The sequence below is a fragment of the Crocuta crocuta genome, unplaced genomic scaffold (genome assembly GCF_008692635.1).
Source record: "Crocuta crocuta isolate KB4526 unplaced genomic scaffold, BGI_CrCroc_1.0 scaffold282, whole genome shotgun sequence".
Lineage (NCBI taxonomy): Eukaryota > Metazoa > Chordata > Mammalia > Carnivora > Hyaenidae > Crocuta > Crocuta crocuta.
Window position 1 is genome coordinate 4483937 of NW_027529174.1, and position 25192 is coordinate 4509128.

The 25192-nt window shown below is 42.7% G+C and overlaps 1 protein-coding gene across 2 annotated transcripts in view; it reads left to right on the forward strand.

The window, feature by feature from the left end:
* LNX1 (ligand of numb-protein X 1) overlaps window positions 1-25192 on the forward strand; it is a 121607-nt gene that overhangs the window by 54599 nt on the left and 41816 nt on the right. The gene's annotated exons all lie outside the window — the stretch shown is intronic.

Consider the following 25192-nt stretch of genomic DNA (forward strand, 5'->3'; position numbering starts at 1 on the left):
GAGGCAGAGAAGACGTGCCTCTTCCGCTCCGGAAGGTCCTACTGATTCTCTTCTGCTCCATGAGTCCGTGCGTGGAGCAAGGCAGCGCTGTTGGGTTTCTCAGCGGCTCCAGGGGCCCTGTCTCCTAGGCTGTGTTAGTTCATTGCCTGCCAGTCTGTCGTCATCTTCTTCCTCTTCCCGTCCCTCTGTCCTCCCTCCCCCCCCACCCCGTTAGTGGGTCAGTAAAGGTGCAGATGTTAGTAAACCAGCCAAAACCAAACGGCTCATGAACTGAAACCCCAGGCATCACTGGCTCCTGGGCCTCGGCCCCTCTGTGCCTCTTTTTCACCCCCCGCCGCCGTGTTTCCCTCAGTGATTGCTTCTATGGACACGTTTTTGCCAGCAGCCAGTCACGCACAGTCCCAGCTCGGATCTGATGTGGGTCCCGTGCGCATTCTGGAACGAAGCCTTTTGGCCATGGGTGTCCCGACTGGCTAGGTGAGCTGATGGGCCTCACCCTTCCCTCCTCTAAGGGAGGCTGTGCCCAGGGTAGGCACAGGCAGTCGTCTCATGCGGTCTGGGTTTGGTTCACCTTGGTCGATAATCTCTCCTCATGAGTTGCCGTGGAGGCTGTGCTTGCGCTGTGACTGTTTCGCCGCTCCTCTCTGGGGGAGTTCACGGCACTGGCTGACAGGCCCTGCCATTCTTGGAGGGAACAGGCTGATCAGACACAACAGGTTAGGCAACAACTTTTATGTTCTAAGGAATTTTAGGAGACAGAATGGCAAGGCAACTGAACGTGGGTGCTAAGTTTAGAGCCACTTAGAAAACCTAAAACTTTATTCCCGGCACTTGGCCCATAGTGGGCTCAAAATTAATATTTCCTGGGGGAATAAGCAAATGAGAGAAAAAGTGAACTATATTAGACCATAAACATCACTTAATTGCAGATGGAATCTTGCTTACGTAATGGGCTTAAAATCCTTTCACTTCCTCTCTGGTTGACTGGGAAAGATTCTCAGTCTGTCGGTGAGGGGGTCAGCTTTCATGAGGGTTCTGTCTTTGTGGAGTCTGGTAGCTGCCAGCACCGGGGTGCCCCCATCCCCGCTGAGGCTCCCTGTTGCACTGTACACCCTCTGTTATGGATCTGTGGCCATGGGTTTTTACCACTGGTCCCGTGAGGAATCGGGTTTCAGGCTTGCTGAACAAGGGGAACCATGCTGATGAACCTAAAAACAGACTATGTACCGAGGAGTCCCAAGCATTTCGTATGCGTAATGAAGTGTATGGAAGGGAATATGCCTCCAAAACAGAGCCAAGAAATGCTTGGGAGCTAAGAGCTTTTACAATAACTGAGCCAGCACAGACTTGCGGAAATGGATTCTGGGTGTGGGGAATTCATGCAGACCCACTTTCAAAAAAGATGTTGAAGCCATCAGATAGTGAGTACCACACCGAATTAGGAAAGCACATTTAAGTCGACAGATTCCTAAAATAGAAGAACATTGGTTACAGTGGATAATTAAATAAGCTATTTTTTGGAGTCACAGATTATTTGTACCATAATATAGCTAGTACGTTAAACATATAGAATTAAAACTATATTCATTCACTGAAATTCGATCTCAATTTATATAAAGATGAAATGATGTTGACCTTGGTGCTGAGAATATAGAACTGGATTTTTAAATTCCCAATGATGTATTTCACTTGCTGCTAATGTCTATAAACACAAACTTGGTTTTTTGTTTGTTTGTTTTTTTTTGTGGAGGAAGGGACCAGGAAAGAGAGTCAGGATATAGAAAGAAGAATCTGAAATCTTTTTGACCCAGCGTGTATTTGGTCTCTAATTTGTGCATTCTCTATCCCTTATTTAGGTTTTATTTTTCCTTCTTTTTAATTGATGTACAATGTTTCAGATGTACAATGTAGAGCTTCAACATACATGTACATTATGAAATGATCACCATGATCAATTTAGCTTCCATCTGACATCTATACAAAGTTGTTACAATATTAAATCTGTTCCATATGCTACACATTACATCTGCATGAATAATTTGTTTTATAACTAGCACTTTGTATCTTTTTTTTATCAAATATTTTTTAATAGTTTATTGTCAAGTTGGTTTCCATATAACACCCAGTGCTCATCCCCACAAGTGCCCTCCTCCGGGCCCATCACCCCCCTTCCCCTCCCCCCACCCCCATCAGTCCTCAGTTTGTTCTCAGCACTTCATATCTTTTAATTCCCTTCCCCTATTTTGCCCATCTCCCACCCCTCCCCACTGGCAACCACCAGATTGTTCTCTGAATCTATAAATCTGTTTTTGTTTTGTTGGTTTTTTTTTTTAGATTTCACATATAAGTAAAATCATATGGTATTTGTAATTTTTTTTTTACTTGTTTCACTTAGCATAATAATCTCTAGGTCCATCCATGTTGCCATGATGGCAAGATTTCAATCTTTTTTATGACTGAATAATATTCCTGTGTGTGTGTGTGTGTGTGTGTGTGTGTCCACACACTTATGTATACCACATCTTCATTCATCTGTTGATAGACACTTAAGATGCTTTCATAGCTTGGCTGTTGTAATTAATGCTGCATGAACATAGGGGTGCATCTGTTTTTTTAAAAATAGTGTTTTTGTTTTGTTCAGATAAATATCTAGAAATGGAATTGCTGGATCATAAGGTAGTTCTGTTTTTAATTTTTTGAGGAACCGCTCTCCTGTTTTCCATAGTGGCTGCAGCATTTTGCATTCCTACCAACAGTGTAATAGGGTTCCCTTTTCTCTATATCCTCAACACTCATTGTGTCTTGTGTTTTTGATTAGAGCCATTCTGACTGGTATGAGGTGATATTTCATTGTGGTTTTAATTTGCATTTTCCTGATTAGTGAATTGACCATCTTTTCATGTGTCAGTTGGCCATCTGTATGTCCTTAGGGAAATGTGTATTCAGGTTCTTTGCCCACTTTTAAAATTGGATTTTTTTTAATTGAGTTGTTCTTTATATATTTTGGATATTAATCTCTTATCAGTTATATTGTTTGCAAATATTTTCTCCCACTCAGTAGTTTGACTTTATGTTTTGTTGATGGCTTCCTTTGGCCCGCAAAAGTTTTTTAGTCTGATGTAGTCTCATTTATTTTTGCTTTTGTTGCCCTTGCCTGAGGAGACAGATTGCCAAAACTATGACATCAAAGAGCTCACTGACAGGGTACCTGGGTAGCTCAGTCAGTTGAACATCTGACTCTTGGTTTCAGCTTCAGGTCATGATCCCAGAGTCATGGGATCGAGCCCTGTATCAGGCTCCACGCTGTGCATGAAGCCTGCTTGAGATTCTGTCTTTTCCTCTGCCCCTCTCCCCTGCTTGCACATGTACTCACTTTCTCTCAAGAAACAAAACAAAGCAAAACAAAACAAAAACCCACTCACTACCTGTGTTTTCTTCTAGAGGCCATATGGTTTACAGCCCTACATTTAAATCTTTAACCATTGTGAATGTTTTTTTGTGTATACTGTAAGAAAATGGCCCAGGTTCATTCTTTTGCATATCGTTACTTAGTTTTCCCAGCACCATTTATTGAACAGACCATCTTTTCCCCATTGTATACTCTTCTTTGTCAAAGATTAATTGAATTTATAACCTTGGGTCTATTTCTGGGCTATTTTGTTACATTGATCTATGTGTCTATTTTTGTGCCAGTATCATACTGTTTTGATTACTATAGTTTGTAGTATAGTTTGAAATCAGGGAGCCTGAAACCTCCAGCTTTGTTTTTTCTGCAGATCACTTTTGCTGTCTGATGTCTTTTGTGGCTTTGAATAAGTTTTACGGTTTGTTCTCCTTCTGTGAAAAAAATACCATTGTTATTTTGAAGGGGATTGTATTGAATCTGTAGATTGCTTTGGGTAGTATGGACATTTTAATGATAATTCTTCCAGTCCATGAACACAGATTGTCTTTCCATTTATTTGTGTCTTCTTCAATTTCCTTCATCGGCGTGCTAAAGTCCTTCAGAATACAGGTCTTTCATCTTGGCTAAATTTATTCCCAAATATTTTATTCTTTTTAATGCAATTATAAATGGTATTATTTTCTTAATTTATCTGACAGTTCATTACCAGTGTATAAAAATGTAACAGATTTATGAATATTAATTTTGATACCTACAACTGTACTGAATTCATTAATTAGTTCTAATAGTCTTTGGGTGGAGTCTTTAGGGTTTTTAATATATAGTAACCTATCATCTGCAAATAGTGACTGCTTTACTTCTTTTCCAATTTGAATACCTTATATTTGTTGTCTGATTGCTTTGGCTAGAATTTCCACTTCTATGTTGCATGAAAGTGGTGAGCATAGGCATCCTGGTCTTGCTCCTGATCTTAGAGGAAAAATGTTCAGCTTTTCACCTTTGAATATGCTGTTACCTGTGGGCTGGTCCTTATCTGGTCTTTATTATATTAAGGTTATGTTACCTCTATATCCACTTTGTTGACAGTTTTTATCGTAAACGGATGTTAAACTTTATCAGATGGTTTTCTGCATGTGAAATTATATAATTTTTACCTTTTTTTGTTATTTTTAATGTGCATCATATCGATTTTTGTGGCTATTGAATCATATTTGCCTCCCTAGAATAAATCCTACTAGATCATAATATATAATCCTTTTAATGTTTTGTTGAATTCAGTTTGCTAATATTTTGAGGATTCTTGCATCTCCGTTCATCAGGGATACTGACCTGCAATTTTCCTTTCTGTTCTTTCTTCTTCTTCTTCTTCTTCTTTTTTTTTTTTTTTTGGATATGTCTTTGGTTTTGGTTATCAAGGTAATGCTGGCTTTGTAGAATGAATTTGGAAAAATTTCTTCCTCTTCAACTTTTTAGAATAGTTTGAGAAGAATTAGGTATTAAGTCATCTTTAAATATTTCATAAAGTTCACTTATAAAGCTCTATGGTTCTGAACTTTTGGGAGTTTGGCTACTGATTTAATTTCATTAATTATAATTGGTCTATTCAGATTTCCTGTTTCTTTATTATTTAGTCTTTAGAAAATTGTATGTTTCTAGGAATTTATCCATTTCTTCTAGGTTTGTCTTATTTGTTGGCATATAATTGTTCTTTATAACCTCATATCCTTTGTATGTCTGTGGTATCAGTTGTAACTTTTTTTTGTTTCTAATTTTGCTTAATTGGACCCTCTTCTTTGTTTTTTTTCAATGAAACTGCCTAAAGCTTTCTCAAGGTTATCTTTTCAAAGAACCAGCTCTTAGTTTCACTGATCTTTTCTATCATCTTTTTAGTCTCTAGTCTCTATTTCTGCTCTGATCTTTATCTTTTTCTAACTTTTGTCTTTGTTCTTTTTCTAGTTCCTTTAGGTGTAAGATTAGATTGTTTGAGATTGTTTCCTATAGTAGGTCTGTATCACTATAAACTTCCCTCTTAGACTGCTTTTGCTGCATCCCGTAGATTTTGGAACATTGCGTTTCCATTTTCATCTGTCTCTGTGTTTTTTTTTTCCTTTGATTTTTTTCTTTTACCCAATAGTTGTTTAGTAGCATGTTGTTTAGCCTCCAAGTGTTTGGGGGTCCCCCCCAGTTTTATTTTTGTCATTGATTTCTAGCTTTATACTGTTGAGTTGGGAAAAGATGCTTGATACAATTTCAGTCTTTAAATTTATTGAGACTTTTTTTGTGGCCTAACATGTGATTTTTCCTGGAGGAAGGATGTTCTATGTACACTTGAAAAGAACGTGTATTCTGCTGTTTTTGGATAGAATGCTCTGTATATTAAGTCCATCTGGTCTAATGTGTCCTTTAAGGCCCATGTTTCTTAGTTATTTTCTGTCTACATGATCTATCCATTGATATAAGGGAGATGTTAAAGTTTCCTGTTAGTATTGCCAATTCTCCCTTTATATCTGTTATTTGCTTTAAGCACTTAGGTGTCCCTATGTTGGGAGTGGTGTGTGTGTGTGTGTGTGTGTGTGTGTGTGTGTGTGTGTATAATTATTATGCCCTTCTGTTATATTCACCCCTATATTATCATGTAATGCTCTTCTTTGTCTCTTGTTGCAGAACTTGTTTCAAAGTCTGATTTTATCTGATATAAGTGTGGTTACTCCTGTTTTTTGTTTTTGTTTTTTATTGCTTCCATTTGCATGAGATATCTTTTTCCATCCCTTCACTTTCAGTCTGTATGTGTCTTTAGGACTAAATGGAGTCTCTTGTAGGAAGTATATTGATGGGTCTTGTTTTTTATCCATGCAGTCACTGTATGTTTTTTGATTAGAGCATTCAGTCCACTTACATTTAATTATTGATAGGTATGTATGTACTGCCATCTTGTTTATTATTTTCTGGTTGTTTGTAGTTCTTGGCTGTTCCTTCTTCTCTTGCTCTTTTCTCTTGTGACTTGGGGACTTTCCTTAGTGCTATGTAAGAATTTTTTTTCTCTTTATTTTTGAAGTATCTGTTCTAGGTATTTGGTTTTTGGTTACCATAAGATTCATATATAATATCCTATGTATATGGGAATTTAGTTTACATTGATGGGTGTTTAAGTTACACTACATTTATACTATGCTCCCCATGATTTCTGTTTTTGATGTTCTATTTTACACCTTTTTTAAAAGTGGGATCCACATGCAGTGCAGAACCAAACGGGGCTTGAACGCACAACCCTGAGATCATGAGTCAGTTAACTGAGCAATCCAGGTCCCCCATTTTTTACATCCTTGGACTAATTATCATAGGTTTAGATGATTTTCCTACATTTGTCTGTAAACTTTAATTAGCTATGTAGGGAATTGATCTACTACCTTTACCCTATGTTTACCTTTACCAGTGATTTTTTTTTCCATAACTTCCTAATTTCTACTTATAGCCTGTTCTTTTCCATTTAAAGAAGTCCTTTCTTGTAAGGTCAGTATAGTGATGAACTTTATCTTTTGCTTGTCTGGGTAATACTCTGTCTTCTTCGGTTTTGAGTGATAAACTTGCTGGGTAGAATATATTTGGTTGTAAGTTTTTTTCCTTTTGACACTTTAACTATATTGTGCCACTTTTGGCCCTTCTGGCCTGTAAAGTTTCTGCTAAAAAAATCAGCTGACAGTCTTTTGGGGATTCCCTTGTATATAACCAGTTTTTCTCTTGCTGCTTTTTAAGATTCTCTTTAACTGATGACACTTTGATTATAATGTGTCTTGATGGGAGACACTTTGGGTTTATCTTCTTTGAGAGACTGTGTTTCTTGGACTTGGATATCTGTTTCTTTCACCAGGTTAGGGAAGTTTTCAACCATTATTTCTTCAAATAGGTTTTCTCTCCCTTTTTTTCTCTCTCTCTTCTCTTTCTGAAACCAATGTCTCAAAAATGTTAGTGTGCTTGATGTTGTCCCAGAAGCCCCTTAAACTATTCTTTTACATTATTTTTTTCTGGGGTGCCTGGGTGACTCAGTCAGTTAAGTGTCCAGCTCTTGATTTTGGTTCAGGTCATGATCTTGCAGTTTGTGAGATCGAGCCCAGTGTCAGGCTCTGTGCTGATGGTGTGAAGCCTGCTTGGGATTCTTTCTCCCTCTCTTTCTGCCCCTCCCTTGCTTGTGTTCGTGTTCTCTCTCTCTCTCTCTCTCTCCTCTCTCTCTTTCAATAAGTAAACATGAAAAAATATATAAATTATTTTTTCTTTTTCTGTTTTGATTATGTGAAACATTAATTGCTACTATCTTCCAGATCACCAGCACATCCTTCACCATCTAATCTGGTGTTGATTCCCTCTAGTGTATTTTTCATTTCCAGTATTGCTTTCTTCAGCTTTGATTTTTTTTTTCTTTTTGTCAAAGTTCTCACTGTGCTTATCCATTACTCTCCTGAGTTCAAAGAGTATCTTTATAACCATCACTTTGAACTCTTTATCTGGTAGACTGCTTATCTCTGTTTTGTTATTTTCTGAATTTTTGCCTCGTTCTTTCATTTGGAACATTCTCCACTGTCCCCTCACTTTACCGAACTGTGTTTCCCTATATTAGGTAGATCAGTTACATCTCCCAGTCTTAAAGAAGTGGCTTTATGTAGAGGTGTTCTGGGGGCCCGGCAGTGCACACCCTCCTAACCACCCAGGCTAGGTGCTCCCAGGGTATCCCCTGTGTGGACTGCATGCACTTTTCTGTGGAGGATGGGCCCCAACTGTTCTGGGTGCACTAAGGAGCTGGGCTGACCCCCATCAGGGAGCTGGGCTGGCTGAGAGACCCAGTCGGGACTGCGGCAGGCATGCTGGTGAGCACAGCTGGCTATCAGGTCCGGCTGTGACTGTTGTAGGTATTCTGGTGTGGGTGGGGGGTGTAGGGGACACCTCCCCATGCTGCATGGAGGAGGCTCCAGTGATGGCTGAGGCTGCCTGCCAGGTGTGGTGGTTTGGGAGTCACTCAAGAGGGGCTCTGGCTGGGGCAGGTGGGTTGAGTATGCTGAGTGCTCAGGGGACCCCTGGGGGCGGGGCAAGGGGGGCTGACACAGCAGATGGAGGGCATCAGAAATGGCTCTGCTAGTGCCAAACCCACTAGTGCCCACCAGCACTTCATTCCCCAAAGAATGTTCCAATAGATTCCTGCCCCTGCCCCTCTGGCACATGCCCTAAAATTAGTCAATCGATCTCCTTCACATGTACCCCAGGTGCTTTCAAACTGCCGCCTCTGTGCTGGGACTGGAGCCATGAGACTGTACCTGTGCCCTCTGAGGTCCGAGGCTCGGCTTCCTGCCGCCTTCTGGCTCTCTCGGACCTAAACCTCACTGGTTTCCAAAGCCTCACGCTGTGGGGGCTCATCTTCCCGGGCAGGAGGACTCTTCATTGCTCAGGCCTCTCGTTCGATAGCCTTCCCATGCACAGTCGCTGCATCTGGGTTATGGTCCTGACTAGACTGCATCCCTGCCCCTCCGACCTGTTTCAGTGTGGTGTCTTCTTTATATTTTTTTAAATAATTTTTAAATGTTTGTTTATTTTTGAGAGAGAGAGACACACAGACTGTGAGTGGGGGAGGGGTTGAGAAAGGCAGACACAGAATCTGAAGCAGGCTCCAGGCTCTGAGCTGTCAGCACAGAGCCTGACAGGGGCTTGAACTCACAAACCATGAGATTGTGACCTGCGCTGAAGTCAGATACTTAACCCACTGAGCCACCCAGGCGCCCCTGTTTTCTTTTTATTCTTAGTTGTGTAAAATGCTTTCCTGTTTTAGTCTTCAGCTCATTCTCAGAGATAGTTATTCTAAATGTAGCTGTAGTTCTGGCTTGTCTGTCAGAGGAGGTGAGCTCAGGATCTTTCTCCTTGGCCATCTGGGTTCCACCCCAGCTAAGTTTCATTTTCTTTCTCTTTACTTTCTTTCTTTTCTTCCTTTCTTTCTCTCCCCTACAGCTCTCTTTTTCTTTTTCTCTTTCTCTCTTCCTCTCTCCATCCCTCTCTTCCTATCTCTTTCTCCCTCTTTCCCCATCTGTCTCTTTTTCTCTCCCTCCTTCTCTGTCTCATTTTTAAAATTATTTTTGGGAAGAGTACAAGCCGGGGAGATAGTGAGGGGGGGACGGAGAATCTGAAGCAGATTCTGCGCTGACAGGCTGACAGCAGCGAGCCCGATGTGGGGCTCGAACTCACACACTGCAAGGTCATGACCTGAGCTGAAGTTGGACGCTTAACCGACTGAGTCACCCAGGCACCCATAGGTTTCATTTTCTATTTTAGAATTATAAGTATCTAGTTTGCAAAGAAGAACTAGCCCTGAATACTAATTGATTCCACAAACATTGTGAGCCTTCTACAGAGCCAGCTGCTTCATGGTACAGATTGTAAGCTGCGCGCTCTGCTGTTTAAATGCTCACAATTTAACTGGGGAGGCTGAGGAATTTCCAACTGAGAAGGGCCAGAGGCTCCAAACATTCAGAAGAAAAGGATAATTTGATCATGGGGCTTAAGAAAGCCTTTTAAGAACTGACCTTTAAGCTGGGTCTTGAAGTAGAGTAGGGCTCTGCTGGGCGGAGAAAAGAGGGAAAAGGGAATTGTGACCCGAGACCAGAGACTAGCACAGATCGGAAGGCAAGGAGATGGCTGTGATTCTTGTCCTGAGCAGGATGGGGCTGGTTGGGGCCCTGAGGAAGAGCCTCTGGTCTTGTGATCTCTCTAAAGCCTGGGGCCAGTTTGTACTGTATCTTTACCAGCTGCTCAGCCAACACTTTCCATTAGGCTTTAAATTTCATTCTGAGAGTAGTCCTCCTAATATGAAGTTGCAGTGTTTGGTTTTCCCACTTAGTGCCAGGGATTGGGGGTTGATTATTTGGTAATTCAGACACAAGAATTCAGGAATATGGAAATCACTCCCAAGTAGCTGTTGTGTTTTGTTTACATAGCAACCAGTGCCCCTCATTTTGTATCAACATTTGCAAATTCCCCAAATCGGATTTCTGATATAAACAAGAGGATGAACACTTAAGAATCTGTCCAGTGATTGAGTTCTTTGTTTGTTCATATTACCATTGATTAGAGGAAGTTTCTTGCCCAACAGGACTTAAATTATCCTGGAATCTTTATTAAATTTTTTTTGTTTGTTTCCTAAAAAGTCTCCAAACCTGCTATATAATGCTTTCCCTTTAGGCAACTTCCAAACAAATGACCTATATTTAAAAATCAAATGTCAATAACCAAGCAATTATTTTGATTAAATAATAATTGGATACTGGCAATTTGCAAAGTCCAATTTGCAAATTACCCCTTACCCATTTTATTAAATGATAGGGTACATGCTAACCTGATCAGGAGGTATTTCCTAAAATTGTGATGCTAACAAAGAACTTCATTATTTCAACCATCAGATCAGCTTGCTATTGTCTTCCCCCAGAACCCCCCGCCCCTTCCCTGGCATTCCACATACTCTCCCAGAGAGGGAGAAGTTTTCACCACAGGATAATAGCATTGCCTACCATGTTTTAAAAACAATTTTTTTTTTTAACATTTATTTATTTTAGAGAGAGAGAATGCGCATGAGCAGGGAAGGGACAGAGAGAGAGGGAGACACAGAATCCAAAGCAGGCTCCAGGCTCTTTGCTGTCAGCAGAGTCCGACACGGAGCTCAAACCCATGAACTGTGAGATCATGACCCGAGCCAAAGTCAGACGCTTAACCAGCTGAGCCACCCAAGCGCCCCAACTTACCATGTTTCTGATCCAAGAAACTTCCTGATTCCATCCATCATTAAGAACTTTTGAACACTTGAGCTGTCTTCATTCACCAGCCTGACAGACTGTTCTTTCCCCCATGGTGGCGATGGCCAGGGAACTTTGAGAGTCAGAAATATTTCTATGATTTGCTGAGGTCAAAATAGACCTGGAACTGTAGCCAGGATATCAAGCATCTTTGTGTGTGGTTTGCTAGATAGGCTGGTTTGGGCTGGAAGCGTGGAACTGCAAAAATAGGAGGTGGGAAAAGACATCTGCTTGAATCTTCTTGGTTTACCAGTTATCTGGTTTGGGGCAAGAGATGGAGCTTTTAATTCATTTTCTCAAATGTGTAAGAAAGGGGACTTATAGCCCACACTGAGTGGCTTTGAGAGTTCTAAATGAGCATGGAAGAAGAGTGAGGGCATGTGAAGGCCCTGTGGCTGCAAACAGCACTAAAATGTAGATTACTATTTGTGCACCACAGGAGAGTTTTCTGGAAAGTTCCGAAATCCAACACAAATCCCACCTGTACACTCTAAGAGTCCTTCCACATGAGACCTTTAGATCATGCATAGATGAGAAGAAAGCACCCCCTTGGCAAGTGGACAGAGTTTTCCTATTTCCCCCCAAGAAAGGGCCCCTTTATCTTGGCAGATGTATCCTCTGCTGACACTCAGCTTGGAAAGCAGAGCACTAGCTGATTGTCAGCCCCCTGAAACCCTGAAAAGGGTTTCAGGCCCCCTTTTCCGCAGGAGCCAAACTGTCCAACTATGTTTATTTCCCCTAAACCTTATAATTGCCTCAGAAATGCAATTAACTTTTCAGGAATTGGATTGGTCCTGAAAGTAACATTTACTGGTAAAAAGACACGGGCTTAAAGCCAGACAGACCTTCTTCATGTTTTGATCTGCCATTTACTAATTGTGTTAGAATGAATGACTTCACAGAAAAGCATCTCGGTGGTCTTGTTATGTGACCTTGGGGGAGCAACTTAGCATCTCTAAATCTGTTTCCTTATCTATACGGTGGAGAACACCAACACATTCGTCCCCAGAGCCAGTGGGGAGTATGAAATGTGAATGATATTATGGATGAAAGGGGAGCATAGGGCTCAATAAATGTTCTTTTCCTGGAGTGCTGTTTCTTCTGCCACTTCCAGATTTGGCTCTTTGGTTATTCCTGGGACAGGAGATCTCACTCTTTGTCACTACTCTTCAAATCACAATTTCCATGAGATAATGACTTTAGTGCTAACAAGGTCCAATGAAAGCCTTACTGACTGTAATTTCAAAACAGGGATAAAAGCACACTTCTGCTTAAACCATAGGACTGTTTCTTATCAAACCATGTCTTCTCAAAACAGATCAATACTATGAACATTAAGGGAGTAGACATTAGCCAAATCTCCTGGTTTTCTGGAGGAACAAAGACCCTTATCCAAAACATCAGTTTTATGTAATCTAATTGATGGTCAATTTAAGAATAGGCTGGCCAGCCAGATTACAATTAAGTTAATAGAAAAAGTTGTCCTCTGAAAATCAGTTCTCGGTATCCTAATTAACAAAATCCTCTACCATAATTAACTAAATCCTCTATCATCGACAGGCAAGCAGGAGGATAGGGAAACGTGTGTGAAAGGGGCCCTCATAAGGTTTTTGGGGAAAATTGGCAGAGTAAAGAGAGGTATTGATTGTTTCAAGAATCTGAAACTGCCTTGGGGCGCCTGGGTGGCTTAGTCGGTTAAGCGTCCGACTTTCCGACTTTCGCTTAGGNAGAGTGATTTATGCAATGTTTTGGGTCTGTCCTTACTCAAAGAGGCCAAAACTAAACTTCCAAGTTCACCTATGAAGCAGAAAATTGATGGTGTTCTTCTAGTAGACAACTGTCTGTTTTTATGAGATGTGCATGTTTTTATTTGAAAATTCACTGCACCACTTGAGATCATAAATTTTCAAAATTCAAGATATAGGGATCTCTTCTCTATAACAATACATTTTCTTTGCCAGGAACAGAAACCCATGCCCAGGTGGGTATTTCCTTGGATGATTTCTAGAGGGTCCCATTGTTTAATCTAACTGAAGGTCTATTTGATTATTCATCTGCTTATTATGACAAAAACTCCTATTATTTACATCTTAATACAAATATAAAATATCTAGAAAAGTTCAGATCCAAAGGATGTTGGCACCAAATTCTATCATATAAAGATGTGGGTCCTTGCATTTTGTGATTATATTCTGCTACCTCACTTCTAAATCTCTTCTATTTTTGGCAGATGGGCAAAAGCTTGATCTGAAAAAGCTCAAGTCCATATTGCCCCAATATATCTGGGTAATCTGTTTATTCCCTCTAGAATAATTGGACAGATTAAAATGTTTGACCTCAGTGATTTCAGTGCGGTTCTCTGGTGATAGATTTTAGTCAGAAATAGGTTGAGTGATAAATTGGATGGTTGACAGGTGGCCAAAGTTTAAGTTTCATTTGTGGTTGGTTGGTTTTTTTCTATTTCCTTTCTTTTCTTTCCCTTCCCTAGGGATGCTTGAATTCCTAGAGAGTAAAATGAATGGGAATCAAATGGATTGAAACCCAAAAGGCAACCTTAGAGCCCACAAGTGATAGAAAGAAGGCTCTAGGGCCAGGCTCAGGATTCAGTAAGGGTAATAGGAGTCAACACTAAACACCTGAAGTTTTGAAGGGTCAATAGTAATGACAGAACCTTTAACATGTAGGCAAACCCTAAACTGTTTATCAAAAATCATTAAGAAAATGTGAGCAAAGTAGCACTTTAAGACATTGACTCACCTCAAGGATCTTATGATTCTAGCATTCATGGTGTATGAGTGTGTTGGAGAAGCAAGTGTGGAAGTGAATGACAGAGGGTGTTATTAAAACTATTTCAATTTTTATATAAAAGTGCCAAGCCAAAATACATCCAGCTCTATTTAAGATGCTTTTCATAAACAGTCATGGTATTTCAGGTAGGACGTGGGCAGAGGATTGTTAACAGTATACAACTTTCCAAGTTCCTTCTTCAATGAACTACCACAATCAGAAAGACTATACAACCTATGGGATAGGGTAACATTTTTACATAGGTAGTTGGACTCGAGAACTGAATTACTGAAATCTTCCTGCTTCATCATTCAAGGAGCGTTCATCAAGGGTCTCCCATATATCACACATTCAACATAACTTCCGGTAGGGGTTTCTCATTTTTAGCTTCTAGTTAGAGCTAAAAGAGAATCCAATAGGTTCTATTTAAATGTTTTGCCACTTAAGGTAATAGGAAAAAACCTTTAATGTGGTTTATTGAAATTCATAGGAATCCATCACTGTGTTTATTGAGATGGTATTTCAACTGACCCCCTGACTTATATATACATTTTGGGAATATTTCCTGGTCATGTTGACTATCCTTTAAGGGGTAGTTTGCTTGGTTGTATCTTAATTATATCATGCAAGTAAACAAAACTAATAATTCAATGGCTAGCAATTTATTTTATTTTAAATTTTTTGGATGTTTTTACTTGAGAGACAGAGACAGAGCCCAAGTGGGAAAGGGGCAGGGAGAGAGAGGGAGGCACAGAATCTGATGCAGGCCCCAGGCTCTGAGCCGTCAGCAGAGAGCCCAACATAGGGCTCGAACTCACAGACTGCGAGATCATGACCTGAGCCAAAGTCAGACATTCAACTGAGGCACCCAGGTGCCCATCAACTGCTAGCATTTTAGATGAAACTTATTCGTGCAGCACATGGTAGCCTCCCACGCACACTGTGGAAGATCAGGATAAGTGGGAACTGTTCAGGGGAGGAGATGGCAGTGAGTCAGTCTCTCCCCTTGTCCAAGTCCAGATGATCTCGGCACGAAAAGAAACCCTATGGCACCTCTTTCCCTGGGGGACAACACAATGAAGTTCTACTACCCCAGATTTCATCCTTGATCATTCTCTGCATAGCATTTAAGGAGATATGAGGGAGAGGACTCAGCTACCCTGAAAACAAGGGCATCTGGCCACCTAGACATCAACAGTGAAAATGATTTCAAAAATTCACATGGCAATGACTGGTCAGTGAGCAGATGGCACCGAACAGATTGTGTAATTCAATCGATTAAAATTCGTGAGATGGAAAGGGTTGGGGTAGTAGTTCTCAACCGTGGCCACACATTGGGATTGCCTGGACAGCTTTATGAAAATGCCAATGTTTAGTAGATCCACCCCAGAGATTGATTTACTTGGTCTGCAGTACCTGATAGGCTGGATTTTGAAAATCTTCTCAGGTCATTCTATTGTTCAGGTCAGGTTGAGTACCACTCGAGGAACAAGCTTGTTGATATACTGACAATAGTGTTATCTGACAATATATCTCCAAAACCTTAAATGTGCATTGACTTGGTCCAGCTGTGGAAAAGCAACACAAAAACTGAAATAGCATTGAAAAGAAATCAGAAGAATAAGCTGATTAGCACGACTTTGCTTTGGGCATAGAGTTAGAGATTATTCTAACTTTTCTATATTGTCAAAATTTCTTCCCTAAACCTCTATTGTTTTTTGAAATTAAAAAAGACCATTTATGTTTGATTCTAATAAAACTAAGAAGCTTTTCATGAATATGTCATGTCCTCACCCCTGCAATCTCAGGAATTTTGATCCTAGTCAGAGACACTGACGTCCATCAGCACTCTGTCGATGTGTAGTGAAACACTGAGGTCCTGGGGCTAAACTAGTTCCTACTAGTTTGTCTGCCTGTCTTCCTTCTGTGCTAGATTGCTAACTAAGAGGGAAGTCTTAGGCTCACCTAGCCTTGTGACTTACATTTGGTGGACTTTAGCCATTGCTCAGTATTTGTGGAATGAATGAATGAGAGAAGAGAGGTTCCTCTGACACTTCAATGGAGAAAGTGGGATGAGGGGCAAGCTTTGGGGGAATGAGTTGGATTTGTCTGGACGGCAGCCACTCTAGGAAGGGAGCCAGCTTGAACAAAACTGGTGGTGGAGGCCGGTGTGACGCAAGGAGGGGACAGTCTGTAGTGTGCTCGACTGCAGAGAGCTTTGTCCACAGTGGCAGCTGTGCCAACGCAAAGGAATCGAGCGGAGCGATAGTCAAAAGGGGGGGCGTGGCAAGAGAGATGGAGAAAGAAGAGGCTTTCAGTGACCCAGGAAGTAAATAGTAGAGTCCCCTACTTTCCTTTCTGTCCATTTGCATAACACAATCTGGGGGAAAGGAAGTCAGATTCGTAGTAGAGGAAGGATGGTGTCCTTCCAATATGTTAGAAGAGGAAGTTCAATTAGCAAATAGAAACTGGCTGATAAAGTAGGATTTTTGTGTGTTTCATGCAAAAAGTTTTGGCACAGAAGAGCCAAATATCTTTGCGTGACACGTTCTCAAACAAAATGAGGAAGAACACACTTCCTTGAGAATCGAGTGTCCAGTCCTATGTCCAGGAGGCCTCCTGACACTCGGCTCAGAAGAGGCTCGGAGGCAGTCCAGCCTTTCATAGTTTCCCTAAGAAGTGGAATGGAATGCACACTGAGGAATGAAGGAAATGCTTTAACGTGTCGTCTGGGAATGATTTCCACTCGAATGCCATACTGTCTTCTCCCACCCCACCTCCATGCCAAGCCGTCACCTCTGGACAGGCCCTGGAGTTTTGCAGGCTTCACAAAAACTCGAGACGCTCAAAAAAGACTCCTCTTGGGCACATGGAAAGCTAGGCTGCTTCCAAAGCCAGCCTGAAAACCTCACTGGGCAGCAGTCGGATATTTAAAAGCCCTCACCACTCTGAAATCCACCCTTGCCCAGTTACCCTAAAAACATTTCCTGGTCAATCCTGAAATAGAAAGTACACTTGATCCATAGCCTGGTTTCCCGAAAATGAGGAGCTAAACTTTAGTTATTTCCAAGTGTTTTAAAGGTAAAGATGGTCATTCTGAATGGAACCAAGAACTGCAGAGACCAAATGTTAATCAAAAAAGACAACCTTCCCCTCACACCCCCGCTACCACCACCACACACCCCCTAAATCCATGGACCATGGACAGAAAGCTCAAATCATCTGTGGCATGAGAATTGTCTGTGTTCCCTCCCCCAGAGTGTCCAGGAAAACAACTCTGTGACTCCGAAGATGCCGGAGACTCAGGCAATGCATAAACTACTCTGACATCTCTGTGAAGAATTGACCTGGCATGTGGACTGTGCCCAAGCCCTCAGCCATCCCTCATTAACCACTGTCAAGTTCACATCTGGTTGCAGCTTTAGAACCTTGAGCATCACCCCAGGGAGCAACACTGGTATTTATCAGGCACTCCTGGCTATCAGCTGGGCTCTTCCTAACTAACCAGTGAAGTCGATTCTCCTAGTTACCGGAAGCCCTAGAATTTCACGTGGTTTGGACCTGCAAGGTGCTGTGCTGAGTCAGCAGTTTGAGGGGAGCCCTCCGGACTCCCTTCTAACAGGGTGTTATATGAGCACGTGCTGGGAGGCACCCGAAACCACAAAAGCCCCATCCAACTGGCTTCTGTTTCTGTGAAATCATGGCAAAAATCTATGATGGTGATGAACATATTATTTGGAGTCAGAACTCTGACTTTAGGTTCGGTCTCTGCTACTTCTAGGATGACCAGCTCATCCTGGTTCACTTGAAATTCCTCATCCTAGGACGCCAGACAGTCCCAGGCAAACTAGGGTGGCTGGTCACCTTAGCGACTAACTGCTTAACCCCCGGCAAGATAACTTTTGGATTAAGTTTCCACATCTGCAAAATGGGGATGATAATATTATCTACCTCGTTATGTTGTTGGGAGGATTAAATGAAAGCGGGTGAAGTGCTTAGAGCTGCCTGGCCCATGGTAAGGGCTATGTGTGTTCGTTATTCTAAGGTAACCGGACAGTTACAGGGTTTAAATTGACAACAAAATCCCAGACAGAGGAAATATGTTTGACTTTGAGCTCCTTCGTTTGCTGCTGTGTCATCCTGGGTAAGTTACTTAACTTCTCTGAGCCTCCTTTTCCCCCATTTGTGAAATGGGTCTACTATAATCCAGCTGGGGTGGTATTTAATGGGGTAAGCCACAATACCCTGCCTGGTGACAATGACCAAGGACAGAGCAAATGAGCCCTCAGGTGTCTACTGCTCTGGCTTGCTATTAGCAGGGGAGCAGACGTGCCCTTAGCCAGTATGGACTGTATGGGTCTGCCTCTCTTCTCCTTCTGATCTAGTGGTACCCGCGTGTCCACAGGGGATCCATTCCAAGACCCAGAGTGGAAGCCTGAGATTGCTGAGAGTACCAAACCCTCTCTGGGTTGTGTTCTCCTAACATACGTAGCTAGGAGGAAGTCTCACTTCTACATCAGGCCCAGTTAGATCTCAACAGCTAATAAGAACATGGAGTAATTATAACCATAGACTGTAATTTATGTGAATGGTCTCTCAAATTCTTATTGTACTGTACTCACCCTTGTTCTTCTTGCGACGATGTCCGAAGACGAAATGCCTCTGTGGCGCGGCGAGGTGAGTGGCGTGGGCGTGGTGGCATAGCATCAGGCCACTGCGAACTTTGTAACTATGTGTTGGAAGGAAGATCATCTGCTTCCTGCCTGCAACAACCCCGGGAAAGCAAGATGGTCGAGAAGGGGACGATACTGTAAATCCCGTTTTCCTCCCGAGTGCTGTGTATTTGTACCGTACACTTGGACCTGAGTGCCTGGACAAGGGGCTCCCTCTAGAAAAGGAGTAAATCCCTTAGAGGTGCTCACATACCTGGACAGGATCCTTTTAAGCCTCTGCCCTCTGGGGATGCTGGAGGCCACACCTATTCTCTGATAATTAGTTCTCTTAGAGAAGAAGAATGGCAGGAAGACAGCAAGCCCAAGGGCATGTGGGGACCACCGTACCTGCTCCCCCGCTCCACTGACCCACTGACTGTACCCTACAGATATGGCCCTGTTGATGTGGCAGAAGTGAAGCCATAGGCGACACGAAGCTCCGTGCTTGTCCTGTCAACCGCAGGCCTGAAGATGACAGCAGGGCCACTCCTCCTGTTCTTTGCATCCATCATAGCCTGCTCAGTAGCTAACCGTGAACGGTATCTGCAGTCAAGAATAGAAGGTTATAAATAACCTGCTTCTAAGGTTCCTTCTCTTTCCCTTCCTCCTACATTGCTGTCGCTCTGAGTCCTCAGCCATCAGGGTGCATGGTATCTTCTAGCACTGTGGTGCATGCCTCAGCTAAAAGCCTTCGGTTCAAATGTCCGCGCCTCTCTACTTACCAGCTGTGTGACCTTAGGAAAGTTACTTAATCTCTCTGTGCCTTAATTTCTCACTAGCAAATGGTGTTAGGGATCTTCCTCACTGAGATGACCTGAGAACTACATGCGTTAATATATGTAAAGCCTATAGAATAGCACCTGGTCCACAGTAAGTATGCTGTAGGTGCTGGCTGTGATTATGTTATTAACCTGCGAGTTGAGATTTGAAGTCTAAAACGATGGAGCCACAGATGATTTTCTAGACCTAACTCTATAAACAAATAGAAAAAATAGAAAAGGAGAGCCATTCATAGGAGGCTGAAGAATATCTTCTTCTTACCTGCCTCCCCTCAAAGAAAAACTGACCCCGTACAGAGACTGGCCAACCATTGCTAACATCTGCAAGCAGTGGGTGATCTACCCCATAGGTCACTGTAGGAACGTATCACCCTCTTGGGTAAACTGAGTCAAGTGTGCTTGCTTAAGTTGTCTCTTGGGCACATTTGTTCCCGGGGCCAGTTCTACCTTTAAAGCATCCTGCTCCTCTCCGCACTTCCCCATGCCCAAGTCAAGATGCTGGCGTTCCAGCTGCCCAAAGCTTGGCCTGCATTTCCCCGTTGCTTTCCAGTGTGTTTTTAATTTTCTCTTTCTGGTATTCATTAACAAGTGAGGCAGGGGTGGTTGGAATTGCTGGGGACATTTTCCCTAGTGGTTTGGAGGCAGAAGAAAGAGACTAATGAGAGGAAGGAGTATGTGGTTGGTGATGATGTAAGAAGTGCATAGGCTCCCCAGGGTGTGAGGGCCTTTCAGGCTCAAGTTCATACTCAGGGTCTAAAGAACTCCCAGAGGGTGGGCTTGACCAACTGATGACCTCTTTTACTTATTAACTGATGTTTACTTCAGTCATGACTACACAAAAGTGCTAATGACTTTTTTCACTTATGGTTTCTGATAGCTTTGGGAGTGACCATGTAATTCGGTCCCAGGGAACATAGGTTTTACCTTCGAGGAGGAGAAAAAGTAATCCAAAGGAGAAGGAATGACTTTACCTAGCATTCTTAGGCCAAAGGGAGATTCTTTAAGAAGCTACAGGTATACTGAGTGAAATATAGAATTCCAGGCTGAATTCAAGAAGGACATTCCCTAAGGAAGTCCTGTGCTCAGGACTGGGCTGCCTGAAAACCAGAAGAATCATATTAAGAGAAGTTGTGTTACTGTTACTGGAGCCTTTTCCAAGTAACATGATCAGGATTAATTCGCAAGGGTGGGTCCTGCTGCAGGGTGGGCTCAGGGAGCTCAGATGGGACTGTTTTGGAAGCTGATGACTGATGCATTTATTTTTATCTTGAACACAAAGATTTCTAGTGCTGTGCATTAAAAGGATCATGAAATATTAGTTATCATGTATTTAAAATATACAGCCCGCCTTCTTCGAAGAAAACAAGGCAGGCTGCAGCAAATAAAACACATCTGGGCCAGCACAATTAAAAGTATAAACAGAAAGCATCAAATAAAAGAAGCAAGGCAAAACATAGCACAGGGCAGTGCACTAAGTGAAATAAATCAAAGACAAATACTGTGTGATCTCACTTACACGTGTAATAGTAAAAAATAGAGATACGGAGAACAGATTGGCAGTAGACAGGAGGAGGAGTGGGTGTGTGAAATGGACGAAGGGTGTGAAAAGGTACAACCTTCTGATTATAAAATAAGCCATGGGGATTCACTGAATGGCATGGGGACTATAGTTAACAATGTCATATGCAGATTTAAAAGTTGCACAGAGTAGTTATTAAAAGTTCTCATTACAAGGAAAAAATTTTAACTGTGTAGATGATAGATGTTAGGTAGATTTACTATGATGATCATTTTGAAATACATACGAAAATCATGTCATCTGAAACTAATAATGCTGTTTGTTAATTATGCCTCCGTAAAACCCATCAAAAGAAAAAAAGCCATCTGGGCTGGCACAATTAAGAGTATGAACAGAAAGCGTCTAATAAAAGGAATAAGAAAATAACATTGTTCTCAAATCTCTCAAGCTGCTGACACAGTCATTTCCATGGGTGCTGTTAGCACAGTGTTGAGAATCTCATGGTGAGCGAGACGAGCTGGACTTGCACTCTCACAGAAGCTATCTTCTTTGCGGGGGAACACACGTATTTGTATCTAGACTGTGCGACCAATGTCCTTCATTTATTTCACTTCTTTTGGGAAGCCTTCCCTGATTACCTCCAAGCAGAGTGAATGGCCCCCTTCCTCTGATCTCTCAACACTTGGCTTGTATGTCTGTCTCTCTCAGATAATGTGGCACGGTGGTTTTTCTGTTTTCACATTTGGCTCCTTGAGTGCATACACTGTAGAGGGTTTTTTGTTGTTGTTTTGTTTTTTGGGTGGTTTTTTTTTTTTCCTGATCTACAATAACTATGCTAGTTACTGTTTATTGCTACTATATTCTAGGTACTGTTAGGCACTTTGCGTGCATCTTTAAATCTCATAGTAAACATTATTGTGCCCATTTTATATCTGGGAAATGAGGCTCAAGGATTAAGGAACTTGTTCAAAGTCACAGAACAAGAAGGTGGCAGACCTAGGGTTCCCACCCATATGTTTTAAACTTGAAAGCCTGGGCTTTTTCCACCTCGCTGCATTCTCTTTCTCAGGAAGCCCTCCATAAGTATTCACTGAATGGGGAAAAAAAGTGTTTTAAAGTCACCCTGCTATACCAGCATAATCCATTGAAGGAAAGCGTATGGTAACTATGACTACTACTATGTGTACAATAGTTTTAAAATCCAGATCAAATAAAAACCTACTGAAGTTACTAGGGAAATTGCTGAGGGGGGAAAGGAGCCCGGGATGCTATCACAATCAACCATGATAATTGTGTGTTATCAGGACCATGGGCATGAATCCATCCATTCCCAGTTTGATAATTTCAAGAAATAGAATGCCAGAAGGGTGACTGTTCCATTCAACTCAGCAAATGTTTGTGGGGCTCCTGCCCTAGGAAATGTACATGCTGTTCAGACCTTCTGAGAGGCGCCTCGGTAAACAAGACTTGGTCCCTTTAAAGCCCCTGAAACAAGACTTGCCCAGAGCTAACTGGTCAGCCAAGGCAGAGCTAATGTGCTTGGAACATAGGTGGGGTGTGATGTGGGAATCTACGCGCTCACTTCCCCTAGCACCAACATGAACACCAATGAGGAAGTCCTTGCCCTCCTAGGAGAATCAAGATTTCAGAGTTTGGCTCTCTATTAGCTGAATTATGCAACTAGACTCTTTCCACCTCCCTTTGGAGCTTGCATCCTGTAGAGAAAAAATAAGCATGGAGAGGGAATGGGGTGAGCCAGAGAAAGCTGTTTTAAATAATAAGGTGGTCAGAGAAGGTGGATTTTAATAAGACCTGAAGATGAGGGAGCAGAGCAAGTGGGAACCTGGAGAGAGTGTTCCAGACAAGGGCAATAGCAGAATGCAGAGCAGAAATGTGCTGGGCCTGTGAGAAGCAGCAGGGGGTGAATGAGTGAGGGGTGGGGTTAAGGGCAGAAGAAGACAGAGCTCTGTGAGCCATTGCCAAGTACCTTATGTGAATAGATGGGGAAGGGAGAAAAGTGCAGAAGCAGGGAAGCCTCTTAGGCTATTACAATAACCCCGGCATGAATGGCGGCCATGGAAGTGATGAGTAGTTGGCTTCTGGATAGATCTTTTTTTTTTTTTTTTTAATTTTTTTTAATGTTTTATTTATTTCTAGGAGAGAGAGAGAGAGACAGCATGAGCAGGGGAGGGCCAGAGAGAGAGGGAGTCACAGACTGAAACAGGCTCCAGGCTCTGAGCTGGCAGTCAGCACAGAGCCTGACGCGGGGCTCGAACCCACGAACCGCGAGATCGTGACCTAAGCGGAAGTCGGACGCTGAACCGACTAAGCCACCCAGGCGCCCCGGCTTCTGGATAGATCTTATTGGTTGTGTTTGGAGTGTTGAGAGAAAGAGAGGAATCCGGGATGATCCTGAGGGGGTTGGCTCGAACAACAGGAAGGGTATAAGACGCTGTTCTATAAAACAGGGAAGATGTAGGAAGAGCTGGTCTGACAGGGACCCTGAGCATGTTTGGATGTGTTAACTTTAAGGTGCCTATGAGATGAGGAAGTGAAGACATGGAGGAAGCAGGTTGATCTATGAGCCTGGCGTGCAGGGGAAGTTCGGAGCTGGAGGCAAGGCCATGGGAGCGGAGAAAGCATAGAACCTCACAGCATGGATTCAAATTCCAGCTCCGCTCTGTGAACCCAGACAAGGCTCCCTTCACTTCTGGCTTCCACATCTTCATCTGTGAGGGGTAGAGGTGGCACAGTGAATGTTACAGGACCATTGGGAAGGTTGAAGAAGACCACACATGTAGAGCGTAACAGTACGTAGTAGATCCATAGGTGATCGCTGTCTCCTTTCCAACCCCCTCCTGGGCCACCAGACCCTGTCGTGAGCCTGATGACCTGTACAGATCAGGCAAGGTCCAGAATGTCAGCATGAGGAATTGACACTATCCGATAAGCAGCGGGAACTATGTCTAAGGGAAATTTTTGAATAAAAAGAAATTGTGTGGGTGACGTTAGGATGGAGTGGGTGGGGAGGAAAGACTGGGAGCAGGGAGATGGGCTAGGTTTGTTGAGAGCAATGGAGGTTACAGGGTCAGGAGGGCCACGGTGATGGCACAAGAGATAAAGGACATGTGACGGAGACCCACCCTCCATCTGCAGGGTCGCCAGCACCTTGATAAAGGCTTTCTCTGAGCTAAAGCACTATGGCTTCCTGAGAAAGTCAATGGCCTGTCCAAGGACACAGAAGGGAGAGCCTGTCACTATCTCATGGTGACCATGTCTCTTGCAGCAGTCCCCTGGCCTGGCCCCGAGGACCTTGAGTGCAGTTTGAGTCCCTCATCCTGTTCAGTGGAGCAGCTGAAGCGTAAGACCCAGCTGTGGGCTGGGGAACTTGCTTCCCTCTGAGCCCTCCGATCTTGCTTCTCTTTGCCTGAAAGAGTGAATACATCCATTAGGGTTGAACGGCTCCCTTTCCTGTTATGCAATAGCTTAGGGCAAGTGATTAGCTCTCACAGGAGTGAAAGACAAACAGTTGTGAATTCAGTGTCCTCCTCCAACGTGGATCAGATATAGGGCTGGGGAAAATAATGGAATGGAAGCCCCTTTCAGAGCCATCTCCCCTGTGCATGCCAAACACTGACCCTCACTCAAACCGGGAGAAAGGGAGTTTGGGGAGAGAGTAAAAAGATAGCACTTCCTCAAAAGGACTGAAAAAAGAGAAATGAGTTTGACCTCACGTTGGCAGGGTTATTTATTTTTTATTTCCAGGGGTAGAAATTAGTCATCCCTGAAGATAGATCTGACCTACAGATATATTTTGGCCCATGCAATGGTTTTTTTGGTTTTTTGGTTTTTTTATTTCTAGGAGAGAGAGAGAGAGAGACAGCGTGAGCAGGGGAGGGTCAGAGAGGGAGGGAGACACAGACTCTGAAATAGGCTCCAGGCTCTGAGCTGGCAGTCAGCACAGAGCCCAACGCGGGGCTCGAACCCACGAACCGCGAGATCATGACCTAAGCGAAAGTCGGATGCTTAACCAACTAAGCCACCCAGGCGCCCCATGCAATGTTTTTTAAAATGGTGAATTGTCAACTTTTTTTAAAAAATCAAGAGATTATACATTTAAAACATAAGTTCAGCTTATAAAGTTTTCATTCCAGCAACACTGGGCT